The sequence below is a fragment of the Podarcis filfolensis genome, assembly GCF_964270895.1.
Source record: "Podarcis filfolensis genome assembly, chromosome: W".
Lineage (NCBI taxonomy): Eukaryota > Metazoa > Chordata > Lepidosauria > Squamata > Lacertidae > Podarcis > Podarcis filfolensis.
The window spans coordinates 40,433,569-40,450,427 of NC_139619.1; the positions used below are offsets into that span (position 1 = coordinate 40,433,569).

The window sequence follows — 16,859 nt, forward strand, 5'->3', positions numbered from 1 at the left end:
TCAACCCCCATTTTAGTTTGGAAAACTCCTCCCTTTTCCTTTAACACACTCCCCTCCCCCCACTTTCCTGCATTCCACTCTTTTTCATATCGAAAGCAATTTCTAATGTCCACTGCCAGGACCAGCTGAGGATGTTCTTGCTTGAGGCAGAAACACCCTGAGCCTTGCCTCTGCTTCTCCTTTAGGAAAGGAGGCTGGAGAGGAGCAGGTTGTGTTGGCGAAACCCTCACAAGGGCCTGACCGTGGTCACAATAGTGGCATGGCTGCAAGCATGGTGCTCTATGGACCTTGATCTGCCCCCCCTTGAGCCAATGGCCTCGCAACGCCTCATGCGCAGGTTGGCCCTGCCAATTCCTAGGGTGCCCAGTTGGATTATTTCAGTGGGGAAGGGGGAAGTTCCCAATCCCGTTCCACTGCTCAGCACCTGCTTCCCCCCCCTCAAAGTGATCCATCTAGCCTCCACTCCATCCCACTTCAAATGAAAATAAGTAATAAAAGAGCTCCCATCCAGACTCTGCAGTCTCCATAGCTGCTCTCAGAGCTCCAGTCTCCTTTGGTCATTTTTGGGACTCCCTTGAGAAGAACAAGTGGACATCTAGGAGTTGCTGTTGGTGGTGGTGGCGGGAGCAGGGCTCAGCTCCTCCTGCTCTTAAGTGTGCTCTGCTCAGTTCTGCAGCCTTATCCCTTGGCACCAGGTGCACATATGCTCTCATAACCCCCTCAAGCCAAGCCCAGTTCTTTTTCTTCCTCTGCTCTCCCTCCTACCACTGAGCCCTGGAGACAAAGCTTAATGGGGAGAGGGGAGGGCAGACCTCCCCTCAAGAGTCTATTCAATAATTCGCAGCCAGCTGCTGCTGGGCTGAAACTTGCAAGCTGCAAGCAGTATGAGGAAGGAAAGCAATTGAGAAACACCTTGGGGAAGCAATGTAGCCCTCTTTCTGCACCTGCAAGCCTTGTTGTGAAGAGCGAAGTCAGATTCCATGGTATCTGCACAACCTGATGCCCCATGCAGCACCCCCTCTCCACAGCCTCTCCCTCATGTGTGCTGCGAGGGCCCAAGGCGGCTACATTTGGAAAGTCTGGCTGAGCTTCAGAGCAGTGGAGAAACCAGCCAAGGCAAGTGTAGCTCCCCTCCAAACACCAGAACAATCTCTGCACAACGGATCTTTCATTTTGAAACAACCGCTTCCCAATAAATTAAGAGTGTGTGTGCACCAAGTACAGGAACCCAGGACAGAAAAGCAGAAAGACAAAGTTGCAGAACTTGGGGTCGGGTGGGGAGCCCAACCCAACCCAGCTGTACCCACTGCCTCAGCTCCCCTCCTGCTTCCCAGCCTGCGCCCCCTCCTCCTCCCTGGTCCCTTTAGGCAGTGCTTAGTGTCTCATGAAGAATGAACACCCTAGAACTCTACTTGGCAGAATGGGGACAGATAGCTGAACTATAGAGAGCAGGCTAAGGCGTACGTGGGCCACAGTGGCTGCCCTGCCCCTTCTTGATGAGCATCAAGGCTGGGGGGACAGAGAAAGAGGTCCTGCAATCCCAGGACAGGCCAGGAATCCTTATGCCTGGTACCCACCAAGAGTAGCACATGCTCAGCTGCAGCAGAAGGGGAGAGCGTGGACTACTGCGCAGGGACTGAGAGCAGCAGTGGTGGTAGTAGGATGGGCAGGGGAATGACTGTCCTCCAACAGGGTCCCTCCCCAAGCACCCTGAACCTGCTGCCAATGCCCTGGAACCATGTGGAAAGCCAAGTGTGCAACCGTGTCAGGAGTCAAGAGGAAAAGGTGGAAAGGGCAAAGCACAGGGAAGGGAGCTGGCACATGGCAAGATGGCACAAGGGGAAGGGCAGGCACCAGAGAACAGAGGCTGGGCCTTGCCTCTTCCCTCCCCACTTCGTCTCCAGTCACGCTTGGCACCTTTCGCAGTCATCCGCCCCCAGCAGGAAGCCCAGGAGGAAGCCGATGGCACTCGGCAGAACGTTGGGCAGAGGCCGTAGCAGGAGGCTGGCGAAGAGGGTGGCTGCAGGGAAGCGAAAACATTTGCATGAGAGGAGGCGGGAGCAGGAGGAAGGCCAGCTCCCAGCCAGGACAGGCAGGCCTTACCTAGCATGTTGCCACTGACATTGTTGCTCTCAGAGTATTTCAGCAGCTCCCGCAGGAAAGCCACCACGAAGCGGAACACGTTCTGGTGCGACCGCGGCAACTGGCAGATCACCTGCAAGACAGGGAGGGGCGGTTTGGAGTTTCAGTGCAGAGCTTTGCTAGAGGAGGGGCATGGATCACTAGCACGGTGTACTTGTTATGTTTGCAGGTTTAGACCTGGCATAAAAAAAAAAGAATGTTTAAAATGGTAACCGGACTAGAACTCTGCTGGGAACTTTGGGGAATAATGCAACTGCAGAGTCGGAAGGGACCACAAGGGTTAACTAATCGAACCCCCTGCAATGCCTAAGGTGGGACTCGAACTCAGGACACTGAGATGAAGAGTCTTATGCTCTACCAACTGAGATATCTTGGGGGAAGGGCCATAGCTCTGCAGTAAACCACCTGCTTTTCATGCAGAAAGTCTCAGGCTCCACCCCCAGCATCTCCCAGGAGGGTAGGGAACATCCCTTGTCTGAAATCCTGGAGAGCCACTGCTTGTCAATTTCGACAATACTGAGCTAGATGGCCCAGTATATGGCCGCTTCCTGGGTTGGAAATTCAAGCGAGGTTCACTGAAACAGGTGGGCTATTGTTACAAGTCCTGGTCAGAAAGCAAAAAGGCAACATGTGCGCACCCCACCCCCCTCCACAACGGAGAGGGATGGTTATCAAAGGAGACATCAGCAACCTCTGCAGTTAACAAGGCTTCCCAGACCAGACTAGCCCTCCTGCCAGTGTGCCGGTTTACTGGCTTTCAGGGATGTTTTAGTGGATTTCCTGTTACTCGCGGCAACATTTGGACTAGATGACTTTGGAAATCCCTTCTGATTCTATGCTTCTGTACACACCACAGACCAGCCAGGAAGAGATGGGGCTCTGGGGCCGACCTGGCAACAGAGGTGGCTGTCATGTGAGCACTCAAGGCAGCGCTGATACAGTTCATAGCAAAGGACTGGTTCTGGCACTGCCTCCAGGAAGATGAGCAGAGCTTCGGCCACCGAGTGGTCACTGCCAGCTATTGACAGCCTGGCAAGGGAAATGTTCTGTCCTGTTACCTGCAGCCTGCCTCCTTCCCAGGCTGGTCCAAAGCAAGAAGCTTGGTCCTTATACATCTGGGCCCACCTTGCAAGTTTCCCCTTTTGGCGCAAGGTGGACCTTGAACCCGCAGCCCTGAGACTAAGAGTGTCACGCTCTACCAACTGAGCCACCCCACTGTAATTATCCCACACCTCCCCTCTTGACGAAGCTGCCTGCAAAGCTGATCTGCCGAGGAAATGTCCTTCTGCAGGCATGGTTTCAATCCAAACAGCAAATACTAGTGGTCAACTCCAAAAGTGCGGTCAACAAACCCTGCTTGCCAAAGAACAATTGAACGCACCCTTGAAGCTCCTTTGCAGCCATGTCTTTACCTTGACACCACGTATGATGCTAGATGTGGGGCCTGCGGGCCTGTCAAGATTCCCCACCTCTGCTCTATCTAGCCAGGCTGATGTTTTCAAATGGGGGTTAAAGCTGTGAAGCTGTTTGGATGCATGACTGGACTTGACTGTGGGCATTTCATTGTGCTGTGTCCCAGAGCCTTAAGGATGGGCTGGCCTAGGAACCTAAGCCACCAGGTATATAAAAGTGAGGTCCACTCCAGCCAAGAGCGAAAGAAAACCACCAAGCAGCCCTGCTCCCCAACAATGTCCCCCAGAGAGGATACGGATCGTCTCGGAAATGCTGGTGTCCAGGCACTCAGTTATCTCCTGCAGCTCGTCCTGCGTCCCCGGGGTCTGGAAGAGGTCCTCCTGAAGCAGAGTATCACCCATGCGTTCGGAAGGGATGAGGTACATCCTGGATAGCATGAAGAACAATCCAGCCCTGGGGTGCATAATGTGAGGTCGAGGAATGCCACAGTGGAGAGAAGCCCATCACCAAGAGAGCTGGCGCAAGGGCTGAGAATTGTATCCCGCCTGCTTTCCACAGTAGCATTCCTACTACCCTTCTCCTGATTTGGGGCAATGGGAGAGTGAAATCATTCCCCGCTTCTTCTAGTGGCCAGTCTCAGAGAGCCGCTTTGCTAGGGAGAGACAGACAATGGTTGGGAACACTTGGGTTCTTCTGAGCCGCTCTAAGGAAGACCGTATGCTGGATGTCCCACCCGCTGCCGCTCCACCAAGGTGCCACTATACTCACAGCAGGAGTTTGTAAGAGCGAGTCGGTAGCTAAGATATAAATCAATTGGGACGTTTGGAACCTGCACACCCCAAAACTGGTACTGGATTCCAGCCCACACCCATCCTTTCAATGGTACCGTCCCCCTCAGCTCACCTGGTGGCAGGCATTCTTGAAGAGGTGGTCCACCAAAAGGCAGATCTCCTTGGCCGCTCAGTGGAGTCATCACCATCCTGGGGTACGATATCCAGAAACTGCTTCTCCTGGAGGTCCAATGACAAGGGGGACTGGCATGAGAGCCTGACAGAATGTGTGCCTGTATGCATTCTTTCCTTGCTCCAGCTGGGTGGACAAGTCTTGCCCTCTGAGGCCACAACTAGGGCTGGGTGATAGCTGGCTTTCAACACAGTGATATATCACTAGCTAAACATTGCAATACACCAATATATCACGATGTCTGAAATAAGATGGAGCTATGTAGAGGCATTCGCTGGCTTCACGGTTTCCCCCGCATTGTGATTTCTGCTGCCCCCTGCAGGAGGGCAGGGGAAAGCTGAACCGGCAGAGTCCACAGGGGCTGCAGGAATCTAGAGAAGCATTGTCTGGCTTCACAGTTTCCCCCCACATGGTGTTTTTTGCATAGTACACACACACATCATGATTTGCAATATATTGCCAGGTCAGAAATTATGAAACCAGTCTCACTATCTAGACTTCAAGCTGATTTGAAAATATATCTATATTGACGTATTGCCCGGCCCTAGCCACAGCAAGCATCTCAAGGGGGAAAACAAAAAACAAATTGCTCGCACCCCAAATCCAAGCTCCCCCTCCCCCTATTAATATGCAGCTCGTAATCCTCCCACTCCGGATGTGCAGTTCACCCAAAAGCTTACTGAATATGCAGCTGTGGTCATGAGGTTTGGCTAACATTTTATTTAAATTGCTGGAACCTGCCCTGGGACCTTAGGGTGAAGGGCAGGAAATAAGTAACAAAAACAGCAACAGAACATGGATGGGCCTTCATAGGTTGATGGGCTGCAGCCCCAGCCAGCATGATGAGATGATGGGGTCACATGTTCACCACCCCTTGTCTAGAGCACGTTGCAGAGGCAGTGGTAGAAACTGAGCAACAGCTGGAGCCCCAGCCCACGACTTTGTCTGGGCAATGCAGCACACAGCAGCTGGTGAACCATGCCTCCTGCCTCCTTCCCATCTTCCTCTCCAGAAATGTTCAGGGTGGTTAGTTCTATCTCAAGCTACCACATTCAAGAGAAAGAGAAAGAGAGGAGGGGGGAGCAAGAGAGCTTTAGGAGCACAGCAGTGGCAAGCAGCCCATCACTAAAAGGAGTTGACAAGGATGGAGAATTTGATCCCCTCATCCCCAGGGCAGCTGTTGATTAGGACCCAGTTCATCCCGCCACCAATACTCCCCGCCCCTGTCGAGAGAGAGAGAGAGAGAGAGAGAGAGTATTGATGTGGGGAATGACACATACTGTATCAGAGTCTTAGTGCAAGAGTAGCTGGTGCATGCTAAAATACACAGGAGCCTTGCTGGGTTAGATCAGCATTTTGTTCCCAGAATGGCCAACCACATGCCCTTGGGAGTCCATAGGGACACGGGGACAAGAGCACTCTGTCCATCATGTTCCCCAGAAACTGGTAATCAAAAGCATGTGGTTTGTGATAATAGTGGCAAGAAATAGCCCTGACCGGTAGCCACTGATAAACATATCCTCCATGATTCTCAATGTCTACAGCTGTCCAAATTGACAGTCACCACTGTCTCCTTGTGGCTAGGATAATACACCCAAGTATATCTGATTTCGAGAGGAGTGACATTTCCCTGAGCCACCCCAAAGCAGCCACTACCGCTTCCCAAATGCCAGTGCTCAGGTGGTAAGAGTAAGCCAGAGTGGCATAGCCTGTGCAGCAGTGGCTGAGCACAGAAACAAGGAGAAAACTGGCTCTTGGGGCCAGAGGGGGCTGGCGCCTGCATCATGAGACTGGGCTTTCTGCCTCCCGTGCTGCCAATCGCAAGCGGACCCAGAGTCAAGCAGCGCAAAATCAGTTACAAGCAGTGCTGGCAAATTCTGGTTTCGTCTCCGTTCTCCTCTGCCGAGTTCTACAAGGGCCACGTTGAGACTAGGGAAGAGAAAAACGCAGAGAGCTAGAGTCACCACCTGGACTGGATTTGAGTCAGAAGGCAGGCAGGTGAGGTTGGTGGGGTAGTGCCTGGTTTGCCCTAAGGGACCAGCTGCCACTGCATGGAGCAGCTGCTGATCGTTGACAAGGGCAACTCCATTTACGTGCCTTCGAGGCACATGCACACTGCCGCAAAGCTGGAAGGGGCACTTGAAGGGGCAAAAATGTCCCCCCCCCCAAGAGCACAAAAGCGGCAAAGTGGCATGGAAACAGCATCTCGACTCCCTCCCAGGAGCTTTGGCACCGACCTCTCAGGCCTGTGGAGAGTTGGAGCAAGGAGTTTTGCAGGGAGGCTGCTGGTTTTCAAAAGGCCTTTCCAAAGGGCTTCCGGAAGTTTAGAGGGTGTTTGCAGGCTTTTCCAATGCTGTCCCCAATATACGCAATTTCATTTAAACGCACGGTACCTCGGAACGCAACCCCCGTGTAAACGGGGCGTTGCCTGTACCTGATTTGAGCCCGCTACAAGAACATCTAGAGGATAGCAAACCAACTGTTACCTTTTCTAGGAAGCTGTCTTCTCCCTGAGATCAGAGGAGGAAGGCAAGAGCAAAAGACAACCAAGGGTGTTAATGGCACAGGCCCTGAGAAGAGAAAGAAACAGCCCGTTGGCTGAACAGTATCTGGGCAGATGGCAGGGAAATGCACACGGTTCAGTGGCCCTGCGAAAGGGCAGGTGGGAGGACCAGAACCTGGGATGACTCAGTCAAGGCAAACAAAGGGCATGAACAGCACACAGGAAGCGGATGCACAGCTACAGAAGCTGAAGCGGAATGCAGCGGAGGACCCCCAGCCCCCACATTTCTGAGTGGAAGAGCAGCTGTTTTTCAAGCAGGGAAGCAGGGTGGGAAGGGTAGACATCCAGCACAAGGCTTCCAAGGAGGTCCCGAAGCAGCTTGGTAGGTAGCTCCCACTGATGGTGAGGAAATAGTCCTTGCCACGGTCAAGGTGAAGGACAAAGATAGCCTCAATCTTCTCTTCCTTGCTGACGTACACATCCAGGGAAATGTCCACCGTCTCACCTAAAACGGGAGGAGGTCAGGTAGATACACTCTTTGGCACAGCCAGGTTTGCTTGTCTGTAAATTAAAAGTGAAGACAGTGAAGAATTGAACAGAAGGACACAATGCGAGCCTGCTGGATCAGGCCAATGGCCCATCTAGTACAGCATCCTGTTCTCACAGGTGTATGGGGGAAACCTTAACTTCAAGAATTAGGAGAAGAAGTGACTCAGCCCCCCCCCCCACTTTCCTCTCTAGTCCTCCAAAGCAGCAGCTGCACAGAAGATGGTGACAGGATACTGGAGGGTAAGAGAAAGTGATCCTAACAAAAGAATATAAAAAGGGAAAGGATTTTTGCGCCCCCAATGTAACTTTCTTTTTTAGTTTACATTTCATTGAGTTTTTAAAAGTTTGGCTAGTTCTATATGTTCCCCAAGATATTTTTGTGCCTCCACAACATAAAAATACGCATTGTTTTAAAAAAGTAATTTTTGGACGGACTGCTCTCACTGGTTCCCTGCGATGCCAAAAGGTGTTTGGGGACCCTCCAGCATTGTTTGGCTTCAATTCATTTGTGTGTGTGTGTTTGTTTAAAGCTGGCCACACACACTTTTACACTTTGGGCTCCGCTGCTTTGACGTGTGGCCCTTGGAGGCTTGAGCATGGGGCAATGCAGCCCACAAATGTTAAGCCTCCCCTGCTCTACCAAACTCCCAAGGTTTGAGGGAGGAGGGTTGGGAAGAGGAGGAGAAAAGGAAGGCCTTCCCTAGATGACCCTTGGGGTCCCTTTCCAACTCTACAGTTCTCTGATTCCAGAGAGAGACGCGCTGGGCTCCAAGTATCCCTCGCAGGGCTCAGCGCAAAGCCATGGCTTCCAATACTGGCTGTCACTGAGCTTGGGGATAAAGGAGAAGTGGAGGGTGACCTGCCCGTTGTTTGTGATCTGGAACTTCTCCTTCTGCAGCTGCCGGAACTTCACATTCTCAAACGGAAACTGCAGAGCAAAAGGGGGGGGGGAGGAAAGAGAGTGCTTGCCTTCAGCAGAGGCAAGGAAACGTGCTCCAGGGGGAAGTTTGTCCTTGGCCCCGGGCTCTCATTTAGGGGACTGCACATGCAACAGGTCCACGTGGGGCTCTCCAGATATTGCTGCACTTGCCACTGGCCATGTTGGCTGGGGATGATGGGAGTTGTAGTCCAGCATCTGGAGGGCACCACGCTGGCTACCCCTGGAGTCTTTGCCTGCGAAGAAGAGGAAGAGGCTGCCGCTCAGTGGAAGGGCATCGGCCTTGCATGCAAAGGTCCCAGGTTCTATCCCCAGCATCTCCAGGTAGGGCTGGGAGAGATCACCCGGAAATCCTGGGGAACCGCTCAAGACTGAGCTAGATGGGCCAAGGGCTTCTTTCCCCCCTGGTCTTTTTGCAGCAAACCCTCTTTAAGGGGTTGGAGAGGATCCTATTCGTCTTTACCTCCCTCCAGGGAGGGAAGGAATTCGTTCTCCATCCTGTCCATCAACTGAACAATATCCTCAAACACTTTCCGGTACCGTCGGTCAGCCACAACCTTCACCTATGGGGGGGGCAGAGCACATTTGTTGGAGCTATCGACTGAAAGGGGGGGGGGCATGAGTTAAGAGCAGAAAGGCCTGATGCACCCCCCTGTTCCCAGCCCTGAAAGAGGCAAGTACTGTAACTCTGAGAGCTTCCCCAGGATGGCAGCGGCTGTGACTTCCAGAGCCAATGGGCTGAAGCCAAATGCTCCAAGCCAAGTACCACAGAAGCTCCATTGCATGAATGGAGCCAACGGTTAAGGTATACAGTTCATCCCATGTGGTCTGCCATGCCTGCAGGAGCAGCGTGTACTCAGAAGAGTGGAGAATGGAAGCCTAGGGATTTAACAGAGCCAAAACCTGCCCACTCCTTGCACCGGAAGTCATTGGCCAAGGAGGAGCTCTGTGGAAAGGGGCCTGGTTGTTGGTCAGGGCCTGCCCAGATTCGAGGAGGTGCCACATAGCAGGCAACTAAAAACCCTGAATAGACGATAGCCCTGGCCAGGGCAGGTCTTACCCCTGTGAGGAAGAGGGAGCTGACGGGCTTGTGGTTGCTCCTTTTCAATTCCATGTGGCTTCGGTAGCTGAGCTGATTCACGCTGCCTCCTCTCCAGAGGATTGGCTCACACCATGCTGGCACACGGCACTTCCCACTGCAAGGAGACAGTTGGACTGGCTGAGGCAACACACAAGGCTCACGCAGTCCAACTTTGGCTCCACACACGGCCTGTGATCTTGACCACGGTTAAGAGCTGGAGATGATGGGGCTTGGGAGTCCAACTTCTGAAGGGGCGGACCTTGCAGGTGTGCAGGCATTTTGCCTCATGGAGAGAGTTGTCAGGAAATCAAAAGCTGCCATCTACCAGGTCAGAATGAATTTCTGACCTCCCCCAGTTTGGATTCCTACATTGCAGGGGGTTGGACTAGATGACCCTCGTGAAACCCTTCCAACCCCACAATTCATTAATTAAGTCTCCTCTGGCTGGCAGCAGCTCTCTGTGGCCCAATCCTTTTTCAGGTGGAGGTGCCTTTCAACTTGAGACTCTGCATACAAAGCATATGGCACACCACCAAATGATGATCCTTCCCCAAAGCAAGGGGCCCCGTTATTCTTGTTCAGACACTATTTTTTCAGTGATCCAAAAGACCCTTTCTGGCACCTGAAATGCTGCCCAAAGGAGCCTGCCCTTTTCCGGCTTTGTCACTACATGTTCCGCCTGTCCTTTTGATTTCCCCATTACCACAGCAAGAGCAATGAAACTAGCAGGCCTAGGTGGCTTCTGACAGTTGTCAAGAACCACAAGAATATGCCAAATCATGGATGGTGAGGCTCAATGGCTACTAGCCATAATGGCCACAGAACATACTCCACCAAGAGAAGCAGTATGGCTTGGAGGAGGGGAGCGTGCTGTTGCACCCAGGTCCTGTTTGTGGGCTCCCCAAGAGGCATCTCATTGGCCAATGTGAGAACAGGATGCTGGGCCAGATGGACCAATGGCCTGATCCAGCAGGGCTGCTCTCATGCTCTTATGAGAGAGCACCAAGTCTAATTCCCAGACTTCCTTGACACAAAGAGGATTCTCATTCAGCCTGCTGCACCTTTCAAGGAACTGCAACACTGCTTATACACACCACGAAACAGAGGATGCTGGTTATCAGGACAAATGTGGGGAAAAGGAGCCAAAACATTTCCAGAGCAGGGATGGCTTGAGGAAGACAACATATCACAGCCTTGCATTTCACAACTCGCCTAGCAGCCTTTGGCAACCCGGAATTCCATGCAAGCAAAGTGAGCAGGTGAAGGAGAGCTGGATCTCTCTCTTCCTCCGTGGCTTGGTGTCCATTCTGGCTGCAGAGGAAAGGAAGTCCGTCCAGCCCTCAACTCTAGCCCTCCTCCAACAGCTTGCTTAGCAGAAAGCCATGTTTAAAATATATGTTTTACTAGCCTGCTCAGGAGGATGGAAAGGCAGGACACTACTAGCATCTCAGCAGACTAGGAAAAACAAACAAGCCTTGCAGAAGAATGTTTGAGAGGACTTACTTACAAAGGCTCAACTATCAAGCAGGATCTGTTTTAGAGTCAAATTTGTACGTCGGGATGAACTTGATCTCTCCCTCTGTGAAATCAGCAAAAGCTGTCTTTTGGGTACGCTGAATGTTTAGCTAAAGCCAAAAAGAAATCGCTTATCAGCAGAGAAGCAAAAGACCCCCTGTTGCCTGACAATGGAATCTATTAACAGCCACTGTTGTGCTGGAAGACCAAGGTGAAGTACTAGTAGGTTAAAGGTAAAGGGACCCCAGGTTGGACAGTGTTCTCGAAGCTACAAACATGAGTCTGACCAAACTGCGGGAGGCAGTGGAAGACAGGAGTGCCTGGCGTGCTCTGGTCCATGGGGTCACGAAGAGGCGGACACGACTAAACGACTAAACAACAACAACAACTACAAAGGGACCCCTGACCATTAGGTTCAGTTGTGACCGACTCTAGGGTTGCGGCGCTCATCTCGCTTTATTGGCCAAGGGAGCCGGCATACAGCTTCCGGGTCATGTGGCCAGCATGACTAAGCCGCTTCTGGTGAACCAGAGCAGCACACAGAAACGGTGTTTACCTTCCCGCCAGAGCGGTACCTATTTATCTACTTGCACTTAGACGTGCTTTCGAACTGCTAGGTTGGCAGGAACAGGGACCGAGCAAGGGAAGCTCACCCCGTCGCGGGGATTCGAACTGCCGACCTTCTGATCGTCAAGCCCTAGGCTCTGTGGTTTAACCCACAGCGCCACCCGCGTCCCTACTAGTAGGTTAGCCAAGTGCAAAAAAAGGGGTATACCTGCTGAAATCCTATCTTATACACAATTATTAAAGGTACAGGATGCTTGTGCATTTTTGCCCCATGTCATCTTAAATTACTTTGCTGCATCACACGACAGGAAAATCCTCTAACTCAGGAGCAGCAGACACGTGGCCCTCACAATGCTGCAGAACTACAATTCCCATCATCCCTGATTACTGGCCATGATGGCTGGAGCCAACAGGAACTGCAGCTCAGTAACATCTGGCAGACCACAGGTTAGCCATACCTACAATATGCAATGTTATATGTACCAATAATCCATACAAACTGTTAACAACCACCAGAATACACCCCGACACTATGAGCAACTGCAAAACCATCCTTTCGCATCCTACGTTGGCTCCCAGGACGTTTCTGAGCACAATTCTGAGTGTTGGTGCCAACCTTTAAAGCCCTAAATGGCCTCAGCCCTGAAAGAGTGTCTCCATCCCCATTGTTCAGCCCAGGCATCAGGGTCCAGCACCGAGGGCCTTCTGGCGGTTTCCTCACTGTGAGAAGCAAAGTTACAGGGAAGCAGGCAGAGGGCCTTCTGAGTAGTGGCACCTGCCCTGTGGGACACCCTCCCGTCAGATGTCAAGGAGATAAGTAACTATACAGCCTTTAGGGAAGTTTTTAATGTTTTATGATGGTTTTGCGTATGTTGGAAGTCTGAGGCTGCCCCCCCTTGCCTTCCTTGCAGCATCCTTCTCAAAGGGCTAAGGCATGACTACGCTCACAGAGTTTAAATCCACCATAAGGTGCAGCAATCAGGCCTCTGTTTCAACACAAAATACCAATGATCCTTATGCCAAGTGGGAGAAAGGTCGTCAACATGATGAACACACAAACCTTGGAGAGAAAAATGTAAAACAAAAAGCACCAGCAATTTAATTGGACTTAATGGAAGTATCTGCTGATAAGAACATGTGAGCAACGCAGATTTTCCAGACAGATGCAAAACCTAGAGCAGGAAACCTTAGACCTTTAGATATTGCTGGACAGCAGCTATGCTGGGGCTGATGGGAGTCCAACAACATCTGGAGCGTGTGCTGAGCTAGGAAAGCCCTCTAACTGGGAAACTGCAGAGCAGTCCTACTTATTCCAAGGCAACCCTCCAACTTAATTGGGACTTGCTTCTAATTCAGGTTGCACAAACCTGCAACCTTAAAAAGCATTTGTAGAAGTCGCAGTCATCCTATGTTCTTTGCTCCTAACTGCCTGAAAGTGGCTTCTCTAGCCTAGGCTGGGGTATCCCAGACAAAGGAAATAAACAGGGCAATATCCTAAACCACCACATATAACACAAAGATGTCTCTCACCTGGTCGTAGGTCAGAAGTCTCTGAAGCTCATTTTTAGTGATCAGATGACAATGCTGGAAAAAAGCAAAGCAACCACAGCTACAGGCTAGCTCACGGGGTCGGGGGGCGGGGGGGCAGCCTGCTGCCACTTCCTGCAATATGTAGTAAGACTGATAACTAGGATTGGGCAGTATGATCATATTAGGCTAGTGCTCTGTGAACTAGACTGGCTCTTGAACTGCTTCCAGGCCCAATTCAGAGCATCCCATTTGGCCTTTCAAGTGTTTCAAGGTTTGGGAAAAGGGTACCAGAAGAAGGCCCACTTATGTTTGCACTGCCTCTCCACTGACTAGAATCCCTTTCCCAGGGAACTCCTGCTCTTTCAAGCATGGCAGGGCCTTTTCAGTCATGGCACCCGACCTTTCAGAATAATCTCCCAAAGAGGTTCACCTGGCCCCTGCTTTGATGTCCTTTCAGCAAAGACTTTTCGAATTTCCCCTGGTACGTTAATTCATGGGCAGGGCGCTTGTGGCCCTCCAAACCCTGCTGTAGTACACAGGAACATAGGAAGCTACCTTATATTGAGGCAGACCATTGACCCATCAAGCTCAGGACTGACTACATGGACTGGCAGCAGCTTTCAGGCAGAGATCATGCCCAGCCCGATCTGCACACACTGGTGACTGAGCCTGGAACCTTCTCCATGCAAAATGGCCGCTCTGCTTTCGCCTTACTGCCCTTAACAAACTGCAACTCCCACCCCGATCACTGGAGAAGTTGCCCACATTTGCTATAATCTAATCTAATACATCTCTGCCACTCGCTTTATGTTGCTCTCTACTGGCTGCTCTAGTAGAAACCTTAGTGGTGCAGCTGCAGCAGCAGGGATCGCCGACACTGCACCCTCCTGGTGTTGCTGAAGTGGAACTCTCATGAGCCCCAGTCAGCAAGGTCAATTCTTAGCAATTATGGGAATTTTGGTCTATCAACATTTGGAGAGCATTATGCTGCCTGCCATAAAGAAGGCTGATCACCGAAGAATGGATGCTTTTGAATTCTGGTGCCGGAGGAGACTCTTGAGAGTCCCATGGACTGCAAGAAGATCCAACCTCTCCATTCTGAAGGAAATCAGCCCTGAGTGCTCACTGGAAGGACAGATCGTGAAGCTGAGGCTCCAAGACTTTGGCCACCTCATGAGAAGAGAAGACTCCCTGGAAAAGACCTTGATGTTGGGAAAGATGGAGGGCACAAGGAGAAGGGGACGACAGAGGACAAGATGGTTGGACCGTGTTCTCGAAGCTACTAGCATGAGTTTGACCAAACTGCGGGAGGCAGTGGAAGATAGGAGGGCCTGGCGTGCTCTGGTCCAGGGGGTCACGAAGAGGCGGACACGACTAAACAACTAAACAACAACAAATGCTGCCTACCCTGAGCTACACACAGGCAGGAAAGTTACAGAAACATGACTCAGTTTGCTTCTCCAGATAGCGGAGACCAACAAGTTACATCAGCCAAGGCTCTCTCCCTCCAAGCCCTCAAAACGCACTCGTTTTCATGATTGTCAGCTGCGGCAGACCCTGGTCAGGGGGCAGGAAGCTCATCTGGGCACAGATATCCTTGTAATCCTGGTTTCGGCGCTCAAAGTCTTCCACGTGGGCAGCAAGGTGGGAATTGACCATGCAGAAGCTGGTATTGTTGCAGACAAACCTCGCGGCCACACACCCCTTGTTACCCTGCAGGGGCGGAGCAAAGATGGCTGTTAGTGAGCAAGCAGGAAAGAGGGGGGAACTGGTTGGCAGAGATTAGAAAAACAGATAGACAGACAGAAAGATAGACGTGGGGAATTCCGCTGTCAGGGTCTACTCCCCATCTTCCCCATGATGCCTGTGCCCACTGTCTCCCTCATCACTTCCTTGATGCGGCTGAGCTGGTCCTTCCTGACAAAGATGAGCACCAGCTGCACCTAGAAGATGCAAGGTACTGGGATGTCTATCAGCTCTGTTCATTGCTTGCTGTCCTGGGCCGGCTGGATGCAGATAGGAGTGGCAGGTGGCACCAACTGGGGATCCCCCAAGGGAAGAAGGCTCAGAGCCAGGGAACTGGTGGGGGGTCGTCAGAGGGAGAAGAGGGAGCAGACTGTGAGCAAGAGGAGGTGTTGGAAACTGAAGAGGCAGGAGGGCAGGAAGATTCTACGGCAAACAGCAGTCCAGAATCCGAGGCAGAAGTGGAGGCTTGAGGCGGGGGTCAAGAGGCAGAGATCAGGCAGGCTGCTGAAGAAGCCAGGGGGTCTCCCCATCCTGCTGCGATCAGCTCCCCTCCCTGCTGGTCTCCCAGAACACAGAGAAATTAAGAGGATGGAGCAAAGACAGGCAAGGTGTCAGAGTCTCAGGTTGCTTGGGAAGGACCAGGGGGAGGAGGAGACTTCAGAGAGTGGTGGGAGGGTAGCAACCTTCAGCCTTCACAACTACCTCACTGGGGCAAGACCTGTTGGGAAAGGTTTCTGTGATCACTAGGCCTGCACGGTTTGGGTTTCTTTGAATAAAGAATGTTGGCTTCTTTTGAATAAAACACCACTGACACCAGGAGTTTTTTCTTGCTGACCTCCTCCTCCTCCTCCTCACTCCAGCTCCTGACAGCTGTCTGGCTGCTGAAGAAATGGGTGGGGTTGGACTTACTTTCTTGTACTTGGATTTGGAACGCAAAGCCTTTCCCACAGCTGTCAGCCACTCTTGCTCCTTTGTCGAGTCCAAGTAGAAGAAAGCCTCTGTGCTCAGGTCCAGCTCCTGGAACCGAATGCCCAAGTGCCAAAGAGAAGGATGTGGAACTGCAGGAATAGGACTCCCATCGGAACAGACGTGCTGGTTAAATATGCAAAGACAACAGGAGTGTGCAAGGGCAGGCAAGATCAGGACCAAGAACAAACAAGTAATACCAGCCACTTCCTCCTCAGCTTAGCTATTCGGGGCCCCAAAGGAGCTTTGCTAATGAAAGAAAAAAAGCCTTTTCCTTGTATTTTTTAAGATGTGTCAGCCAGCCTGATATCTAAGCACTATCCCAGTAGCCACAGGCAACCAGAAATTCTTTGAAGGCAAGTGAGTTGGTTGATCTTTCCATTCTTCCTTCACCTGGCAACCTGGTTTCCAGGCTGGCTTTCCGGGAGCAGAAAACCACCTCTCAGATCTGCTGTGCCAAGCTTGTTTGCTAGAAGATTACCCCGTAACACCCTTGTCCTCTTTGCAAACCTCCTAAATGGCTAGCCTTCTGTGTTTCCATTTATTTTTTTTAAAGATATTTATTGGAGTTTTACAAAGATATAAATTTAAAAGATCATATAAAAAGAAAAAAATACAATAAAAGAAACATAGAAAAATACATAAAGTAAGAAAAGGAAAATAAAAACAAATCCATTTTTGTAACCCTAACTCGTTATCTTATTTCCTTGGCCTCCTCACACCTCCCCTTTTTGTATTCCCATTTAAATAATCAAGTCAGCAAATCCTTACCCTCTTTCGTTTATCCTAACTCTATATCTTAACATATTATAACTCTATATTTCCATCCATTTATCAATTCATTTTTGCATATTCTTATTAAATTTGTTGCTAATGCCACTTATTTTCAGTCCAACATCATTTTAAGATTCATTAATTTTACAATGTTTCTGAAGATAGTCTTTAAA

At 51.1% G+C, this 16,859-nt stretch overlaps 1 pseudogene across 1 annotated transcript; it reads right to left on the reverse strand.

Annotated features, from left to right (window-relative positions):
* Positions 1-1,904: 1,904 nt before the first annotated feature.
* On the reverse strand, positions 1,905-16,025 carry LOC310753744 (inositol polyphosphate 5-phosphatase OCRL-like; annotated as a pseudogene). Its single transcript has 16 exons — positions 16,020-16,025; positions 15,856-15,963; positions 15,044-15,143; positions 14,725-14,936; positions 13,201-13,239; positions 11,110-11,213; positions 9,568-9,703; positions 8,981-9,070; positions 8,333-8,486; positions 7,317-7,526; positions 7,005-7,028; positions 4,459-4,565; positions 3,851-3,935; positions 3,033-3,160; positions 2,104-2,215; positions 1,905-2,020 (listed from the first exon to the last, which is right to left on the reverse strand). The product of its transcript is annotated as an inositol polyphosphate 5-phosphatase OCRL-like (transcript).
* Positions 16,026-16,859: the final 834 nt, after the last annotated feature.